Source organism: Plectropomus leopardus, chromosome 3, assembly GCF_026936395.1.
Source record: "Plectropomus leopardus strain MGB_pleo_1.0 chromosome 3, ASM2693639v1, whole genome shotgun sequence".
NCBI lineage: Eukaryota > Metazoa > Chordata > Actinopteri > Perciformes > Serranidae > Plectropomus > Plectropomus leopardus.
The window spans coordinates 18280877-18302438 of record NC_142178.1 but is presented as its reverse complement, the minus strand read 5'-3'; the positions used below and the strand labels follow the sequence as shown (position 1 = coordinate 18302438).

At 38.1% G+C, this 21562-nt stretch overlaps 1 protein-coding gene across 5 annotated transcripts in view; it reads right to left on the bottom strand.

Moving 5' to 3' along the window:
• The window catches only part of LOC121942621 (protein ELFN1), a 153360-nt gene that overhangs the window by 69690 nt on the left and 62108 nt on the right, over positions 1-21562 (bottom strand). For all 5 annotated transcript variants that reach the window (XR_015776242.1, XM_088075807.1, XM_088075809.1 and 2 more), the window contains one exon: positions 20917-21018. The gene's annotated coding sequence lies outside the window, so the exon portion shown is untranslated. The remainder of the gene's footprint in view (positions 1-20916; positions 21019-21562) is intronic.

Below are 21562 nucleotides of genomic sequence, written 5' to 3'. Positions count from 1 at the left end.
GGGACACCGAAGGCGAGATGAGAGGAGGAATTGGGTAGGAACGCAGGGTAGAAAAAAAGGCAAGAGGGAGGAGGAATGGAGCTGGATAATGTAGCCGGTAAGTGATAGACTGAGCAGCGGGAGAGGTAGAGCGAGGTCAGATAGAGAGATGGATAGAAGGAGAAGAGAGGAGGGGTGGAAGGAAAATTTGGGTCGACGAAGTGCAGCTGCAACGGGAGAGAGCCGAGATGAGGAGGGTAAAAAGGGGAGAGAGACAGGAGGCAGGAAATCAGTTGAGCAGACAGAATGTAGAGTATGTGTAGAGAGGATAAATGGAGGGGGTGAAGATGAGAGAGAGGTAGAAAGAGAGGAGGAGATGAAGGAGGGGGGGTTGCGGACTAACAGTCATCAGTATTCCAGCCTTGTACTCAGTTTCCAGCCAAGACAAATGAGAGCCAACATCAGGGAGGAAGTGGATCAGCTGAAAACACACCAACCTCTCCCTCTGTCACCCCGCTCCCCCTTCTCTATTTTTCTCCCTATCTTAACCCCCTCCTCTACCAAAACAGGGTACCTTATAGCTGCAGTAGCTCATACTGTTGGGACCTTCCCAAACACACACATACACACACACGTGCACACGCCATAAATAAACTGTTTTGGTGTGTCACATTCACCCTTTTCCCAGGTTATTTCAGCACTAAGTCTCCCTCCTCCTCTCGAAGGATTTATTTCAGGTGTCATCATGTCAGGATTATTTATTGACATTGTTTATTTATGATTTTCAGAGCTTGGTAAGTCTCAAGGGAAAATATACAAATTTATGCTCTGGAGTTTTTAAATGTCTAAACAAAAAACAGTTACAAGGACTTTGCAAAAATAAGCAACATTTTGATGTATGTAAGAAACTATCTAATCACTGCATAAGTTAAAAAAAGGTCATTTAAAGGCCCACATCACACCCGAATGATAATTTGTGTATCTACTGTTCTCGCCACGTAACGATGAATTCATAAAGAAAACTTTGTTTGTCTTGCAAGCCTGCTTTGTGAATGAAGAATCCAGAAACAGAGACAATTCTTGATGAATTGAAGTAAATGGGGTCCACATTTAACTACAGCAAAACTATATCAGATCATCTGTTACAAAACTCTCACACAACTCATACAGTATTTCGAAGTCTCATTTATGTAGTCGCTGCTCCGTGCGTCCAAAATACTAAATTATTACTAAACCTTACTATTTAAGACACATGAACATGCACGCCTGGACAAGAGTGTGTGTTTGAACTTTGCTCAGTGGAATGCACAAGCAGAGTTTTGTGATAGTTTGCAAACTGCTGTTTTTATAAAGTTTTACTGTTTTCTTCACAAAATTGAATGTTACATGGGGTGAGAAATTGCTATAAAAATTATTATTTCGGTGGTAAAAAATTCTATAATAATGCCAACTTTCAGAACTTTCCATGCTCTGCTAAGGACTGATTTCCAAAAAGAAAATGTGTTTAAGTTGTATGTGTTTAGAGTATGAAGCTATGGTAACGAGCCACACTCTCAAAATTAATAACTGTTGTACACATATTAACAGAACACAATATTTAAAATAAATGTGTGTATTAAACATATGTTTATGGGATGTTGAAGGCTAAACAACATTGTTTAAAAGGCAAAAATTATAGTAAGTATATCCATCCAAATATCTCTGTCAAAACTGCAAATCTGAGTGGCTGATTGAGATTGTATTTTCAATAGCCTAAAAACCTTTTTATTTTACGTTAAGGTATTGCTCACATGCCCTTTGTCCAGCTATGGATGGAGTAGCTATGGAATATGTTATTCCTGAAAGTACAGATAATACAATGTAAATAGAATGCTTATTCTGTCTGAAGTTGGCCATTATTATTCAGGGGGAGAAAAAAAGCCTTATTGGTATGTATGTTTCCTCAGATTAATTCATATAGCGTCAAGCAACACAGAGGGAATTACAGAAAGCAGCTTTCTGCAATGTCGACCCTGTAATGACATTCAAGAAAGGAGACAAGAGTTGGTGCCAAGAAATGCAAAAGAAATCAAACTAAAACTATAAACCAGCACAAAAACGACAATAATCAACATTAATCGCCGTGATCTTAACAGCCACATTACAAATAAAAAGTAATGTTTGCAGTTGGAACAAAATAGAAAACTTAAACTAATCTAGATGTTAAGCAATAACCGTATAACAATATCATGGATTGCCAAAAGATAAAAATGCCAATTTTGTTTGCAAGGTAGGACTTTGATTTAATTTACGACACATTATTGAAAAGTGATTTCTATATTCTGTCACCCATCAAGTCAGCGCACAGCAGGCAACCAGCTCAAAGCTGAAAGCTTTCCCAGCTATCGCCCTCATATCATGTCTTGGAGTAGTGGGACCAAAGACTGATGTGACAGCTGGATTTCATTTAAACTCCCGCAAATTATATATAAAGATGAAGCTTAGAAAGTATAATTTTTTTGTGTATGTATTATGTATGTTTTATTTTCCTCTGTTTCAAAAAACCCTGCCCAAATTATGAAAAAAACTAGACAATTTACCTTGTATTTCAGTAATTATTCAACAACTGAAGATGTGATATAATGTATGCATCAACCATAGTTTTGGTGAAATTTTGACTTAGTGTCCACCAACATCCTATGAAGAATCTGCTTATTTAAATATATATAAATAAAAACAACTGCAAAATAATTGCGGCATTACGTAATAAAAATACTCATAAAACAGAATAAATACTAATACAATATATAAAGGTAGTCCTCTGACAAACATTAAAAAAAACTGTTTATTGAGCTTCAATGATGTATATATATATATTCCTTTTTTTCTGTAGAGATGGGTCAAACAGTATAAACAACTCTGTGAAGTTAAAAATAAAAATGAGACAGAGACAGACAGAGAGAGAGAGAGAGACGGGTAAAAAGTATAGCATCTGAAAGTGGAAATGTCATAATTAATTATATGCCATTACTATATCAAGTTGAGGTTTTAAAGGCACAATTGCTGGCAACATTAATTGACAACAACAATGCCAACTAATAAAAGGTTAAAAATTATTTTAAAAAATTACAACAGCTGAGATGTCTGGTATTAACTATGCCAGCTTCTTGTCTTCTAGCGGAATATAGATACAGAGACAGATAATTTAGTTGGGTGAACAGGTACAGATAGAGATGTCTCTATACACTTCTATGTCCAACAAAATTGCACCTGCAAAATTGCTCAAAAGGCCCATAATGAGTGTGATATCAATGATTTTGATTTGATAACAAATAAATTCTGATCACAGTAATCACAAACTGTGAGTGCATGATGCGGTTTTCTACATTCCCAAACACCGGTGCATCAGTGTTTGCATTGGCTGACTTTGAAAAACTGTGGGGTTGAACAAAGGTGAGCCTCTGAGTCTGCCAGGAAATTGCACCAAGACAGGAAATCTTGTATTCGTCCGTCGTAGAAGCTTTGGTTGCATCAAATGGAAAAGCTTATTTTTGCAGAGACTGGTGCTGAAGTGATTGTACCTTTAGGCTCCACTGGTATTCACTGTGCACCTCACCGACAGCAGCTGAGATTTGCTGTGTTATTGAACTAAGATCCAATGTAGCATCAACACTGTATAAAACATGCAATGAGGGGGCATGGACAAATATAATGCATGCAAAAATGTACTGTTATTAACATTAAGCAACGAACTCTACAATATTTGCTGGCTTCTTAATACCAAAACGCAGCTGCTCACTCTTTGCCTGCTTTATAACTGATCAAAGCAGCCAACAACAACCTGAGAATTGTACAGTATACTTGGTTTAAAGGTGTACTATGCAGGATTTTCCTGAAAAACAATGTATGGACTCATACATGCTAGAGGTATGTGGTGGTGTATTTATCTTAAGAGACCCTCTCCTCAGCTTGTATTCTCTTTTTATCTTATATTCCTGTGTTGCTGTGCGAGGTGAAACACCAATCAGACAAAGGTACATTTTAAAATGCTGTTGGGAGAAGTTTGCCTTCAGGGCTTTCTGCCAGAAAGGGATTTCTTGGTGAAAGTTTGCAGGGAAAAAAATTGGATTTTGGTTAGAATTAAGCGCTTTCTGCCGTAAAGAGCTTTCTAATGATGATGATGATGAATAAAGATTAGACATATCACTTAAAGTGCCTAAATCCACCATTTTTATTCTCCTGCATTGAGAATTTGAAATGTCGGTGCAAATGCAGGCTGAAGGCAGCAGTGCAGGGTGGCTAAATATACACTTGAACACATGGGTTTTTAGCAGCTTTGCTGATTGAAGGGTGTTAGAGAGAAACGAACTATGATCTTGATGACACCAGAATATCAACATGAGCCAGTCACATGCTCCGGCCCGCCACGGCCTTCAATCAGCTTTGAGTTATCCCCTCAGTGTAATCTCCTCCCTCCCTCCCTCCCTCCCTCTCTCTCTCTCTTTCTCTCCTTCTCTCGCTCTGAAAAACACAAATAGCACACACACACAGTAATGACTTCATCCACCCACTCTCTCTGTCCCTCTCTCTACCTGCCCCCCACTGGGTTTTCCTGCTCTGATTAGTGTTTGTACCCACAAAAACAAAACCCACTGTGGGAAGGATGTACAATTCTGGCAGAAAATGAGGAGATACAGATTGGTCATATATGTCTCTCTCTCTCTCTCTCTCTCTCTCTCTCTCTCACAAACACACGCACACATACTTACACACACTTACACACACTTACACACACTGATGCAAGAGGATCAAATGGTGATCAGAAAAACTCTACGAATCATCACAACAGACAGACACAACACTCTCCTCGTCCCTCTTCTGTCTCTCATTAAAGGATATTTCTAGTGATATCCTATATTTCTTTTTGTCAACAAAATCCCACAAAAACACCAAAACCAATAAAGACTTGACCCTACAAACAAGTTCTGTCTGTTTATCCAAAGCCTGATATATCTTACTTCCCTGAGCCACAGAAATCCATTGTTGCCCCAAAACTGCTAAAAACAAATCAGTGAGTCACACTGTTGCACCAGATGACATGTGCCTTCATATGAACCACCGCACGATACTACACACACATAGCCTAATACCAGACCTCTGATATGGCTGCCCATATCTCAGCATTTTACACACAGTAGGTCTGGTGGTGTGCCCATTGACTGTTGTTTCCTCCAGTTGGAGGAAGAATCAATGAAATCAGAGCTTTGTTGGCAGGATTACGAATGTTGATGTCGTCTTCTTGCATAATTTGAAAGCTACAGAGCTACATCGGCAAAAAATAGGGACACCAAAATGGCAACAGAAGAGTCTGAAATCAACTGAAATATACATTATCATGAAACACTGCTGGTAGCAACTTCTGCAAGTTCCATGTAGACACAAAATGAAATGGTGCTGGTAGGATGGAAACATCACTCACAACTGATTGGTTGAGGAACAGACAAAACAAAATACCATTATCCACCCTGGAGTTCTTTATCTAAACCACAGCCCGATGGGTCCCAACAGGGACAAAATATGGGCCAGGTCCGGCTCAGGCTGTTTTTTGTTTTTGTTTTTTAAATGAATAAATAACAAATATTAAGAAGTTAGCAACCTGTGCTTCGTTTTTTATTTGTTACTTATGTAAATATATATAAAATATATTATAAATAGTATATTTTTATGAATATTTATATATATGAATGAAGTGAACTGACATGGCTATTTTTTCCATTATCAGGCTACCATACACCATCCTGCTGCAAATACTCACAAGCAAACCAAATGTGCATTAATCCACATCAGAAAATAGTCCCAAACAAATGCAGCTGTCTTAGGAAATGACTAAGCCTTTTATAAAAAAAAATCAACAGATGTGTTATATATTTACATCTTCAACAGAAAGAAAGCTTGGGGGTGAGTGCAACAATCAAGGTAGGGAACTTGTAAAGTGTTGATAGACATATCTTTGTTGGATTTTATCTTTTCACAGGATTTGTCACTCTTTGGGTTGGTCCAGACTTAAATTTTTACTTTTGCTTCATTTTTTCTTTTCTTTTTTATCAGTAACTATTGAATGGATTGCAATGAAAATTTGTACTGAGATTTTAGTATTTAGAGGACAAATCCAATCAATTTTGATGATCCCCTGACTTTCCAAATCAGTCTTCAACAGATTAACATTTCCGGGTTCAAGTTAAATGTCTTGAAAGCTTTTTGATGCATTGCCATTCCCTCCTCTGGTTGAATTTAAAAAAAAATAATTTGTATAATACTTTATAACCAAACACCTGCAAAACTAACAACACCATCAGTCTCAGCTGTCTCAGTGAGAGTGCTGCAAAATAGGTGATGGGGTGGTATTTTGTCTTAATTTTATTTTCAGGTTCAGTTCAGGGTGAAAACCAGAACATGCGGGGTCAGACTGCAGGTGTTGGATTATAATTATATTAAAATTAAATGAGAATAATAATAATGTAATTAAAGGTTTTAACATCTCTGTTCTCTGACTGCAGACTGCTTTTTGTCCTCTGACTTCTGCGCCTCCAGTAATATGAGAACGTCTTCAGTCAGGTGTGTTACTAAGACGCTAAAATGTGCTGCTGAATATTATAAGAATGAGCAACAAATGAATTAAATGTTATTTCCTGTATTATTTTCTTTTAAAAATATAATATCTTAATTTCACATTTATTAAATGTCAATCATTTTAAATATGCTGCCTTACTGAGTCATCTGAACATTATCATTTTGCAGTTTTGGATCGAACTATGGATGTCATATCTGTGGGTCGGGTCGAGTTGCGAGACTAATTGGTTACAAGTACATTTGGTTGGGCTGGTGTGATCCTGCATGTTGTGGTGTTGGTTCGCGATTGGCTCTTGAAAATCAGACGCATGCAGGACTCTTAAGAGTTAGTGAGCAGATGTTTGCATTCAGCTTTAAGTACGGCCTCACAAAGCTGGCTGTAGACTCTTAGTTTTGTTTAAACACATTTCCTAAAGTTCAGACTTAAACTGAGACGCCCTCCTCTTCCTCTCTCCTCACCTTCCTCACTTTCTCTCTTGCTTGGTTTTTTCTGGTTCCATTTTACAGAGTGACATAATCTTAAATTCAGAAAATAACATTTTTAATTAAGCAATATGCCTACAGGAAATTGGCATGTATTTCTTCAAATCAGCCTCTAAGCGTTTATTTAAGACTCTATATTTAGACATTAATTAAAGCATTGCTGCAGTGTACTGTCGAGAACAACAACGCCACAGTTATTATGGCCCTCTGTATTGTCCTCGTTGCTCCTTTCTTTCCTTCTCTCTGAAACAAACTGCACACACAAACACATTTGCACACAACTTCGGATGGAGTAATAACGGGAATGAGATAGAGGCAGCCAATTGTCTCTACTGTATCTTATTTGTACCAGGGAGGATGAGGAATCGAACAGAAATTAAATGAAGGGAAAAGAGGAGAGGAACGAATGCAGCAGCCAAAAAAAAGTGTTGTTAAGTTGAATTTAAAGTGCTCTGAAGAGGATAAGCAAGTAGGCCAGTCAAGAGAGGAGGAGAAATAGGAGGAGGAGAGGAGAGAATGGGTGGAGAGGAGAGAAACAGGATGGGGAATTGATAAATAGATCATTGTATGCATGGAGCGGCTCCGACTCTTTTCTCCGTCTTTCCCACGTCTCCAACTACCCCCGCCACCCCCCCGACACCAGATAAACTGAATTTCTAACTCATCTGTTTACTGTAAATGAGCCTAAATAAGGCCAGAACACAGAGGATTCACACAAACACAAATGATTCTCTCTCTCACACACACACACACACACACACACACACACACACACACACACACACTGAACAGTTGTACTGAAAAATGTCTTCTTCTGTTCCACGCCTTGTTTGTCTTGTCTTGTTCGTTGTTGAGCGTCCTCTGCAAATGAGCTTCTGTGTGTGTTAACTCAAGGTTTTGACAGGACTCGAGGCTAAACTCTTAACAGCACAACACACAAACACACACACATACACACACAGATCCACAAACAGATACCCGGAGGCTTTGACATACTGTATCTCCTGATGGAGGAAGTGGGCTGGTGGACGATTAGATGTGAAAGACAGACACACACTCTTCACTTATTTAATAGACGAACATAATAGAAACACTGCATGGCTGTAATGCTTTGTAGCACTGGTGGGAACATGACAGAGGACAGAGAGAGGAGAGGGTGAGCAAGGCGGAGATGTACCTTAGAGAATTTTTTCTTCCATCTCACTTTGCAGAAACATCTCAGAAACTGTTACACAGATGTCCTTGAACACATCTTAAAAGCCTCTGTGGGGAATCTTTACTGGCCAGCTGTTGGTCTGTAAGTGACTGTGGGCTCATCCCTATAGGAAACTATTACAACTATAACAACTAAACTGAGCAAGTCACAGTATAGATACCTAAATAAATAAATCTGGATCACTAAATATCAAACTCAAAATAATAAATACCTGATATGTATATATAAATCTGGAACAGAACATCAAACTATACAATTGTTTAATTATTTTTTGAAGGATTATTTTTCTTCAAAGTCATCATGAGATTCTCAGGTATACCATGACATTACCTTGCAGGTTGTTCTCATAAACTATTTTCCTACTAAAAGTTATGCTCCCAAATTCATACATATCCCGTATAATCAAGAGCATACTGCAGAGGTATACTGCAGATATTTTTTATGGAACAATTGTGCCTTTCCTGCATCAATATTTGGTGCAAATGTCTTGAATTTTGTCAAAATAAAATTCCACTACTACTCTGATGGTTTTTATTGGTGGGTACAAATGCACATGTTGTAACTACTGAGGTGGACGTGGCCCCTACTGTTTCAACAGCAGTTTCAATGGTAGAAATCTCTTCAGCCCTGTGGAGATTTCAATATCTAAAGTAAACTAAACAGTCTTGGCCACAAATTTACCGGCGTAGGTAACATCAGTAGACTCTAAGCTGTAGGTTGCTGATTTCAACATATTGAGCCAGGGAAACGTACATCTAACCTGAGGAAATACACTGATGAGAACACAAAAGCCTTTGAAAGGTCTCATCAATGAATCATATAAAGAGGATATTGAGCTGTGGAACATCAGATCCTGGGAACACAAATACAGTTTTGTCATTATTTATGCTGTTGTGGATGATCATGTTTTGACACATAAGTGGTATAAAGCGTGAATATTGCCTTGTTTTTTGTTTTGTTTTTTTTAGTATGGATATGTACAAATCTACAAAGTTCAAAGGCATACAAGCAAAAAAAAAGTCAATCTGGTATTCCAGCTTCTCTGTCTCTTTGCTTTTTGTTCTCACAGAGTATCTTCCCTCTTAGGGACTCTACAAAAATTATTGCGAGGGGCAAGAGAGGTCGGAAAAGACAGAGAGTAATGTATTTTTAATTTTTGCATTTTGTATTCTGACTTTTTTAGGGTAAGCAGAAGAGGGGATTTGAATTTTTACTCATCCTAAATTCTTATTTTTGCCCTCCTTTGCATCATGATTTTTTAAGGGGGGAAAAAAAGAATAAAATAGTTGCAAATGGTGAGTTTAGTGTGCTCAGTGGCTGCGTTTCATCATAACCATAGTACAATACTCTTGTCACTATTTCAGGGATAAATCTTTCCCCTTTACAGTTAACTAGTCAGAGACTGAAAGTTATTTCCTCCAGCAGCAACAGAAATTCAAAAAGTCCTTCAAATTAAACAACAAAATCTGTCATTTGTCAGTACCCTCTCGTACAACATGTTTTTTATGCCTCACATCAGCAAGACAACATCATTCTTCAGTGCTTCCCAAACAATCACAAACCACTATAGAAAAATTAATCCGCTTTTATGATATGAAAATTCTGCAGTTAAGGTTTGGTTAGGTTTAGGCACAAAAAGACTCAGTAAAGTTTTGGGAAACATCATGATTCTGGGTAAAATAAGTACTTTGTTAAGGCTAGGGAAACACTGTGTACAACCTTGGTTGTCAGTTGTAAATAGGAAAGAAACAGTGTGCTTAAGTCTGATGTTTTGTTGACGATTCCATCCACACCAATCTTCCCCCTACACGCACTTTGTTGCTCCATAATACCGTCGCCTGATTTCCTTCTTTCTAATTATCACGATTGCTACCGGAGGACTTTGTCACTTGAACATAATTTGGAGCACTTGCTAAAATGATTGATACTGTTGTTTTTCTTCAGTGTCTCCAGGAAGTTTTAAAAATTTAAAATTGTCTCATAAAGTAGGCTTACATCATAATTCAAGTTAAGCCTTTTATTTAGTGTCTTGTGTTCATAATATTGTAATATTTGCCAAAAATATGAAAATCCCACTTCTAATGTGCATTTTGGTGGCTACTGTGAAAATGATTACACTAATATGTTATGGTTTATATTATATTCGACCATCTCAAGTTATTTATGCTTTGCCTCTGTTTAGGACATTTGTTCCAAACATTTTAAAAACCAAAATGTAAGATTCACCCAGCCAAATATTTTTCGTATTGTCCCTTACTGTATAAAAAAATGTAAATATCTTCAAGTCCAGTAATGCCTGCTTTGGGTTTTTTTTTTTCTATTTCAAGTACACATTTGCACTCTGGCTCGATATCACGCCAGATATCCTCATTTTGTAAATACAAAGCATTTAAACACCACCTGTTCTCTGCCTTCATGTCCCCCCGCAGTTAATATGCAGCTGCACAGCAACACACTCTGTTCTAGCGAGGACTCCAGTACTTAAGTAAATGAGTTTCCAAAAGTCTACAGTAAAAAAATAAAAATGAAAAAAGAATATGAACCACAACAATTACAGAATCTGAATATTGTTTCTCACATGAAAGGAGATAATTCTAGACACAGAGGTGACTGAACAAGTTGTTGATGATATCTAAATATCTTCTTGTCTGTAAATTATTTCAATCCTCAATCATCTTCACGTTCATCAACTCCTGTCCAGACAAATGTGCCACTTGTACAGCTAATAAGCACTCTGGGTGCAGAAGAGATTAACTGACTTGTAGGTCAAAAGATGTCTAGACGTGTAGGTTCAAATTATTATAAACGTGGCTGAAAAGTACCTTTTAGATGTCTCGTTTTCATGCAGTTTAGACAGTATTGTTATTGTTATTGAAACCAAGACATCTGAAAGACATTTAATGCAGGCTAGGTGGAAAGAATCCCATTGAAAAGAATCAAAATTACACATTATTGTTACTATAATTGTGGCTAAAATAACTTCAGTTTTCTTAATATAAACACATAAACAGGGAGCCGTTGGGGTTCACTGTTTGCTCAAGGACACTTAGACAGGAAGCACTCAGGGAGGCATTTTTGCATTCAGTAGTCAAACCCACTCGACCTACTGTGCTACAGCTGCCCCATTGTTACATTTAATTCAGGCACCTGTTAGGCTGAGCCTTTGATTGCTGTTCTATTTTATGTTTGCAGGAGCTGCATTAACACCTGTGCGTAAGGAGAAAAGTGTGACGTTTTTGTTTGTTAGTTTTTTGACAGTTTTGTTTGATCATCTGAAGAGATAAACACTTGAGCTGTGATTGTTTTTGTTTGCATTAATTTTATACACAAATTTAATTTTTGTGATCTAGTTTTCAGCTGTTCAAAATGCTTGTACTGAAAGTTCTCGGCTTATTTAGCCTGGACCAACAGTTTTATGAACATTTACTAATAACACGTCATTTCTAATTTGGAAAGTAATTCAACGTTTGTGCTTAAGCACTATCTTTAGGTACTACTTAAGTACTTTCTACTATGTAAAACCTCTGCTCCACCCTATTTAAAAGGGAATCATCATTGTTTTTATTTATTACTTTAATAGTTTTATGTCACTGCAAATGTTACATTGTTGCAATGCATCACATGACAGTGAGAGTTGTTCATACTGATGAACCTAAAGAGAATTGTCACCTGATTTTGCAGCTCCCCACAGCTTTACTAAGCTTTATAATGAGTTTTAGCTATTTGTTTATAAAAGAATAACAGAATCTGTTGCTCCCATCAGATGCCAGCACACAGAAACATATAGGAAGACAAACTCCAGGCAGGAAAATGCCAAAGATCCCCCTGAAACTCTGCTGTTTCAGTTCAGTTTCTCTGCTATATATCAAAAAAGCTCTACAAACACACTGTACTCCTCAGCACCAACCAAGCTGACCGCAAGCATTGTAAGATGTTGATATTTGGTTGAATACAGAATACAGATGTCAGTTGACCAAAATTCAATATCAGGGCAATGTCTAATGCCAACTTTAATTTGACATTTCCATCCACACAAAGTGAAATTAATGCAGTTATACAACTAAAAAATTGTTGACATCCAATCCAAACAAGATTATCCAAACAAGATAGATGCAGGACTCCATGAAGTCCAACGTCTTTCTGATGTCACATATTTACATCTGGTGCACGCTGGGAAATAGCGGACAGAAAGAGTCAGCGTTTTGCTGGTAAACATAACGGGGCATTAAGCAGCTAAAAAGACAGATATTTCCTTCAAGAGGTAGAGACTAAATAACAGAGCTATAAGAGAGCAAATATCGGATATATATATTCATCGGACAAACACAAATATGACTGTGGCTCAATTACTGCTAGGTGATGCTTGCTAACAAGTTCACCAGACCAACTTACATGGTGATGATGTGTCAGTGTTGTGTTCACTACTTGTTTCTGCTGCCCTAAAGTGGCCAAAAAAATCAGTTATTGCAGGTTTAACAGAGCTTTAAATGTGACGTTGACTAGTAATTTGGTGTTGTTATATTGTGGTATTTACTTCATTCAAAGATCTGAATACATGTACCACTCCACACCATGGTAGAAAACACATTCATCTACAAAAAAATTATTACACAGTTTTAAGCATTACTTCTAAGGACACATTAAAAATTGTCTGTCTAGTTTTGTATTCTGAACACTTTAGTCACAACAATAACCGATAGTTCAAATGATCAAATGATAAAGTCGCCTCAACAGGGAGGCATACAAGATGTGCTAAGCTGTTTGGCCCTCGTTGTTATTCAGCTGCTTATCAAAAGGGCCGATTTCAATTTAAGACTCCACCTGTTACTCTTTGATCACTTTAGTCTGAACTTGGAACAAGGCTCTCACTTATCCAGAACAGACAGCCAGGGCTTCATTCCCCAAAGTGTTTATAGACTGTTTCTTGGTTCCTCATGCTGATCTCTGCTCACGTCTCTCCCGGATCTGTCGACTCGCATTATCTTACTAATATTTCAGAGTTTGTTTCCACACATAAAAACAGCGGGATTCATTTAGTAGGCACTGCTCGGAAAGTGCAAGAAGCTGAGAAACAAAAAAACAATCCCAATCAATATGGGATCTCTGATATTAGTGCCATGGATTTTCATTTCTGTCTGCTGCAATATGACTCTAAAATGTATGTAGTTGTTGAAGGAGCACTGAGCAAGATTTTATTGTCCCATAAAATCACCCTAATATATCTGCAGGGGTTTCAATCGATACCAATGGCTTAATGATTTCTTTGCATGCTGGGATGCTGAGATGAGATTGAGACACTTTTGTCAAAGTTTCAGATATACAAATAGCCTACACATAAATCCTCAGAAAACTTTTTAAAGATGGAGAATGGTGGGTGTAAAATGCGAGTCCCAAGCATTACATCACAGTTCATTCTGAAGCCATAAAAAGCAAACAACCTGTTTTATTTCTCACAGACCTGTGGATGCTGCTGTACTTGGCTAGCAGCTGGTCATTGTTGATAATGGTCATAAATTACATAATGCTCCTCTAAACATCAAGTGAAGGAAAGTGGAGGCGAGCAAGACATCCGAGCAGAGATAATAACAAATAACTCAGCTGGGAACATTTGTGAATAAGCTTCTATCATAAAACACACTAAACAGCTGCCTGTTCTGGTTGACAGTGCTAATAAAGTCGATTCAAAGCATCCAGGGAGCTGGAACTAACAACTTTACATGATGTTTTTATTTAAAAGTCAAGCCTGAAACAAGCTGTTTTTTCCCACAGGAAACGTGTTGATTTGTCACAGTAGAAAAAACAAAGGAGTCTGTTCCCAACAGGTAATAATATGCATTTTGGTGATCAGTGGACAAGTGTACAAGTGGACAACCAAGACATATCGCCATTCTATTAGTCTCCTCCAGTTGACCACTTCAGACCACTTGTGTTCAGATTTCCTTACTGCCTATCACTTTCACTGGACGGTCAAAAAGCCACATGCACAGTTATTACATCCACACTCTCACTAGCTTGCTCGCTGGTCACGTCAGCAGTTGTATCAGTGCAGATGAAGATATCACTATAAGCAGAATTCAACAAGTCTTTTATGGGCTAAAATGGTGGATGGTCACCAAACAGCAACCTCCAGGGCTGAAAAATGAAGCCAACAAGAAAGGGTCGAATGCTGCAGTTCTTTGAATGGCCACTTGAGGCTGGCCTTAGTATCAAGTCAATCCCCATACACCCCAAAAAAATTAAAATGCCAAACCCTAAAGCAGAAATTTACATGTTTATAGCCTGATGCAAAAAAAGGTTTGGATTTTGCTAATTCATGACAACTGTACAGGGAGTGAATTATTATATAACTCACCCATTTATATTTTGTCAACGTATAATTTAGGGCAGGCTTCTCTGAGTGACAGGCTATCTGCCTATAGTGTCCTTGGCCTCTCAGTCATATCCAACCTTTGCTCCTCCAAAGCTCCAAATATGGTCACTTCTGGCTCCAAAAAACCAAGATGGCGATGCCAAAATGCAGATGGTGTCCAGAAAACAATGGGTAATGTCACCGTTGCTGCATCCATTATTTTTACAGTCTATGATGGTCACAGAACATTTCCTCTAACTCTGCATAAATTGGGTAAGTACAAGAGTGTTAGTGCACTGTCACCAAAGCAGCCACCACATCCTGCACTGATGATGTAGTCCTTGTTGGGGAGGCATCAGGAAACATAAGGATTTACGCTACAAGAGATATGTGGTCAACTGTATCCCAAACCATCTCTGCAAATAGTTGGAGTGATCACACCACAATGCATCTTGGTGGTCGTTTACACTTGTATTTAGCACTGTCCACATGTGATTGGATCACCTGAGATAAATGTTAATACCAAGTGTAAACAGGCTCTTAGACCATTGCGCGAAACGGTTTCCTTAAGTCTGGATTTCTGACTCATTTCTCCCGCTCCCTCAATGTGTGCATCCCAGACTACCTGCTAACCAAGACATCTACTTGCAAAACATATTTTTAACAGTAAATTATGCTCTATGTTCTGATTTTTGTAGATCATGAGGTTAAATGATTATCCTGTTTGGTCATTACGAGCCATCATACCTTGTAAGGGTATCCACGGTAATGCCAAAGAACTTGCTCGGGTTCAGTGTAGTTCACAGTCTTGTACAAATTGCTTAATCTGTTCACACGGTTTTGATTTCTGAGTAAACCAGCATGTATTTCAGGACAGTTTGATCACTAACGTACACTTAAAGGAACTAATTTCTACAGTTTTCACCCCGCAAAAATCCTGCAGTTTAATTTTTGGCCGCCTGTTCCCAGGAGATTGCGTTGGGTCCAGCAGGACATGCAGAATCTCAATCCCAGTGCAGTCCTCTAGTGTAAATACTAAAATGAATGATGTCCATGAATTCTATTTAGGTGCCTCAGGGTCCTGGTATTGTTCTAGCCGTCTCACTGTCACACTGTCAGAGTTTAATGGGACACTTGAATAGAACTGAGCCGTCTTCAGTGTTACTTGTAACACCTGTGCTTTTCCTGCCATGACAAGTTAAAATGTCTGCTTTGAAAAGGTTTCAGCTTCAAGGTTTCTTTCATTCAACCTTCAACTCTGCGACTTTCCAAACAGCCTGTCAGTCACAACTCACTGCAAGGTTATGAAACATTTGTAGCTTTATGGCTCTCATCTGTAATGTGGGCATGCAAGCTAAAGCTGGTTTATCAACATTGCCGTCCTCAGGAGTAAACCTTCTGAAGAAGAACTGTATCTCCAAGAGTCAGGGGTGATAATTACTGATGCAACAATGCAAATATGTTTAGTGCAGTACAGTACAGTTGGGGGTTACCACTCCTTGTATTCTGTAACAGCTCGTCTCATAGATTTTGGTGCAAAATGCAAATGATAGACTTTCTTAAGTTAACAAATAAATTAACATGTCCTTCAAGCAGAATCACATCCGAAAACCTCTTCAGAGGTCAAGTTCAGCCCTCCAACCTAAAAGTATGCTTTTTTCAAAGCCAGGCTCTACTGACAGAAACAGTGGGCTAATTTGACCTTGCTGGTCTATCACTGCCTTAAACAGTTAGTTTGTGTTATTGTGTAATTTTGGTGTTTTGAAGGGTTAGTTTAGGTTCATCAAAATCACACAATAACACAATCAAACTAAGTAAATGAGGCAGTGGTAGACAAGTAGCTCCAATGTTCAGCAAGGAAATTACTGTTTTTATTTATGAAGTCTGGCTTTGAAGAGACCATCAATATATTTCCCTTCCTGTCCAGTTCCACATAGGACAGGGCTGTCTCTTTGGCAAGTACAGAGCATATGACTGTTTATTCAGTGTTTGAATTATTTGTTTAGCAGAGGCATCTCTGCTGATTTAACTGTGGTAGTAGATGATGGAAATTATAATGTGTAAGAATACTTTTGCACATATCTGTGAATTTCCATCACTCGAGTTAACACTGCTCAATGAATGACGTTGAATCAATTAGTTTGATTTTTTTTTTAAAGAGACCGTTTTAGTGAAGAGAGGATTTTATCATATATCTAATTTATTTAATGGCAAGAAAACGGAAAAAAATAAATCAATGTAAATGTAGTTGAAAGCTTAATCAATAAAATATCAAGCAAAATGGTCGAAAAAGCTTAAAACATGAGAATAAGGAAACATAAAAACTAAATGGCTCAGTGACTGGTAATTATAAAAGAAATGTTAACTATCAAATTGACATCATGTTAATGTTAAATGTCAAGTGTTTAGTTGCAATCGAATAAATTAGTGAAACTCAATAAAAGGTCAAATAAATTAAATAAACCATCAAACTAAATTAAAAAAAACAACTGAAAGAATACTTCCCTAGTCTGTCTTTACTTTTAGCCTTTTAACCTACACAAATGTGGTTTCCTCCTTTTTGAACCATCAGTAACCTCTCAGAGATCTAAGCCTTGGATCCTGCTGTAGCTTTTGTACTAAACTTATAACAGAGAAAATCCTAAGTGCTCAGTTCAGTTGCAGAATGTGACAAATGTCATGGCAACCACTGAAGCTTCATTTACTTTGTATGTAAGTGCTTTTCTTGGAAAAACACAAACAGTGTTCCTCTCAGGGGAGAGATGATATGTTGCACAGATGATGGAAGAAGACAAAGGAGATCAGGAAAAAATATGGCCTTGTTCTGCGCCGGCCTTTTGAGTGTGATTACCAGTGTAAAGAGGGCTTTAATATAAGCCGCGGGCTAAAATATCATACAGTATGTGGATTTTGTAGCAGCCCACATACTGTACTAATGACTCTGAATTCAGTTCATTTTTCATCAAAATGTACAAGCTGCAGTGTCTCATAACTGCGAGTGTACACAACTGTGCAGCTCCCAGTCTTCAGAGGCTAAAATTTGCAAACGTCTGTCATCTGAACATGTAAATTGGATTGATGCGGTTTGTTGTCACAAGCATTTAAATGAGTAACTCGTATTTTTGTACGCTCTCAAGTTAACACAGAGTGACTACCGCAAAGTGTTAATAGTGAAAAAGAGTCTGAGCGCTGGATGATTCATATGAAGATATGAAACTGGGTTGTATTCATTAAAATTCTAAGAATAGGATGGCTGGTCTGGGGTGGCTGGTCAGGTCATGTGACCATTTATACTTCCTAATAACTGCAAAAGGAAAAATCAGCACTTATGTTTTGAAGTAGTCTCCTATTAACCATTATACTTTATTAAAAGAGTGAAGTTTGTTCCGAGTCCCTGCCTTCAGCATTCCTTCTTTTTTCTTCAAGATGAACACACACATCCACCAAAGACAAGCACCATAGATAAGTACTGTACTTAGAATTCAAAGCAGAGCACAGGCATTAGCACCATTATGCAGCCTGATCAGTCATTTTAATGATTTCATTGCCCTGCAAAAAGTTGAACCTGGCCCAACTTTTGCTGTAAAGTAATGCAACATCATCTGGGAACTGTGTTGGCCAATCCAACATGTACAAGTACCCATTCCTGCCAGGCTACTATGGACTGTGCACAGGGTAATTCTACCATTTATATTACAAGTGTCAACACAGAGGATAAAATACTTTGTAGAGTTGTGACATCTGCTTAAAAGTAAACCACTGGGCAGTGAGTCTTCAAACTCTTCAAAGGGATAGTTCAGGATTTTTGATGTGGGGCTGTATGAGGTGCATATATGTAGTCCATGTATTACATACAGCAGCTGGCGGTCAGTGCACTACCACTTTTGCAGAAATAGACAAGGCACAACCCCACAGCTCAGCATTACCACGCTGTATTATTACTGCGCTTCTCTCTCCCTCTCTCTCCCTCTCTCTTTTTCTTTCACTCGTTCTCTTTCCTTTTTGTCATTACTGTAATTTAATTGTTATTTACAACATCTATTGCATATCTGTCTGTCCTGGAGAGGGATCCCTCCTCAGTTGCTCTTCCTGAGGTTTCTACAACCCCCACCGCCCCCACCCACCCCCGCATATCTATGTGTTACAGGGTTTTTTGGGGGGAGTTTTTTTTCTTAGACGTGAGGGTCTAAGAGCAGAGGGATGTCATACACTGTAAAGCCCTCTGAGGCAAACTGTGTTTTATGACAATTGACTTTATAAATAAATTTGAATTATAGAGGGGTTGATATCAAAACGTGTTTTAGCCACAGGGTAGTTACCAACAAATTAAAATATCACTTAATTTGGAGGAATTGAAAACGTCCTTAACAAGCTGGAACAGTAACCTTGAGGCACCTAGTCAAGCTCACTTTGATTCCTTCAGGAAAAAAAGCACATTTCTTCTGCACTCAACTACTGAAAATTATTTCAAACTAAATGTTAAAGTGAAAGGATCCCTGAATCTTTATGATAAACTTTAAAGAGCAACCAGGATTTGAATAAGAAAAACAGTGTAAGGAAATAAATCAGTATGTCATTTACATACATTAATAATGTAACTAGAAAATCACTCTGCTTGTGGTGCTCAAATCACCAAAAAAAAAAAACAAAACTGAAAAACTCAACAGCAATGTCCCTCTCCAGATAATCCACAGTCCTTGTTGCTAGAAGTTTTATGTATGAACTACTTTCTCTCTACCAAACTACACCTGATATCTCCAACACTTGGGAACTCACCAAAACAATTTAGAATGATAAAAGGCTAATTAGCACTACAGAAAAGAGGAAAAATATGCATTTTTTTTCATTTTGAGGTGAACTGATCATTTAAGGCTGATCAATGATGTTAGATTGATCAGATTTAAATCTCACAATCTATACAATAATGGGCTTAAGTAAAATTATCATTATCTTTACTCACTAGTAGGATAAGAGGGGTTTCCCCGAGCTCAATGGAGGACAAGCTGATTTCCGATCAGACAAGTTTTTCCAGTGAGCGCTACACTTCATGAACATGGCCTCTGAGCATGTGAGTCGAGAAAAATATAAATTGTTAAAAAGTTCAACTGAAGTATTTAAAAAACAATGAATCACTGGTTCCCACGCAGTGGAGACAGTTTTTAGGCGTCCAGTGTGCACGCGTAACCGTAGATCTGTCGATTATGTGTGTGATTATGTGTGTCCATGCACATGTACTTGGTAAAGCCATCAATACCTGCAGAGGTATGTATGTCATGATTTTCCTTTTCAAAACATACACATATGCATACCGCTGCACCTTGACTGGCTCCATTTCAAACCTTTCAATAATTAAGCAATTCATCTCATAAATATGCATTCTAAATTTGTACGAGTGTGTGTATGCATTTGTGTGTGTGTGTGAGCCAACGAGAGATCCATCTGGTTTTAAGTACCTTCTTCTGAACAATATGGCAAATGAGGAAGTAGAGCCAGCTATTCTAGTGACTCCTCCTCACCATACACACAAGCACAGACACACAAACACACAAACACACAGACACACGTGATGTGTACAGTGTGTGTGTGAGTGTGTCTAAACAGCCACAGTTAAAGAGCTTAGTCAGGTTTGTGCTCTCACCCTACTTACTATGACAGCACCATTGGCCAAAAGGTCAAGGCCTGTATTATCTGTATCTGTATCTGTGTGTGTGTGTGTGTGTGTGTGTGTGTGTGAGTAAATGAGACAGAGAGAGAGAAAGAAGTGAGAGGAGACATGTTTCCTTTATATTCAACTGGTATGCAATATTCCAATATTGCAATATTGCAATAAGTAAACATTCTGGTAATTTCTTCTGTTGATAATTTAAAGGTACTGTATGTAACTTTTAATATTAACTGTTTGTATTGCCAATAGTAGAAATGACTGTAAAGTATCTTAAAAAACTGACCCCTTTTCCAACTTCCTTGGTGGCCTGTAACAGCCATTGGACTGACTTCTATGCCCAGGGCACGACCCGAAACTTCCAGAAAAATCCAAAGGATGTCATGAAACCTAACTACAAAATACTTTTCTGGCAGAAAGCCGTCAAGGCTAACTTCTCCTGACAGTGTCCTACATCTCTCTTCAGCGCTGCTACAGTGTGCAACAGTGGCTAACGTTAGTTAAGAAGTGGGGTCTGCTCACGTCAACAATTGACCGGCACCCACACAAAGTTCACACATGCTGTGTTTATATCATATACATTTTGCAGTGGCAGCCCAGAAACAGACATTCACTTACCGCTGAGGTTTGCACTGGCTGAGTTCGAGCTGTTACAGCTGCTGACTGAAGGTCCGTCTCCGGAGCTGTTGTCCAGGTTCCTCCAGCGAAGTAATCTCTGAGCTGTGGGAGGCAAAGTAGAAGGACAGCGGCTGCGTTAGATAATTCTTGTCTCATTTGTTGTCTGAAAAAAACTGTAACTTCATCAAATTCAGTGCCCCATATCATAATTTTAGTTTCTCAAGTGCTGAAAAAAAATCCCAGATGAAACATTGACATGTAAAATATATAATGAAACTGTGGTTTTAGCTGGCTACTATAAGCTAAAGTTGTCTCGCTTTCTAATGGCGAAGACCTGCAAGCTAGCAAATGTTGCCAATTTGCAAAATACTTTCTTGAGTGGATAACATCAGCTAATATATCTAGACTCCCGCAGCTGGTTTACAAATCAGGCTACTTTATCAGCTACAAAGCAACCAATGCCAGATTCATGCAGTTTAGCTAAGTAACAGATGTAAAATCAAAGCTGTTAGGCTTTTTTATTTAAGGGCTGCACCCGACTCATAATTATGCCAGTATAATCAGATTCAGCAGTTCAGTATGAATATTCAACGATTTTTCTTTGTTTTTCCATGTGACGTTTTAAAGTTTGAATGGGGCTCAGTGA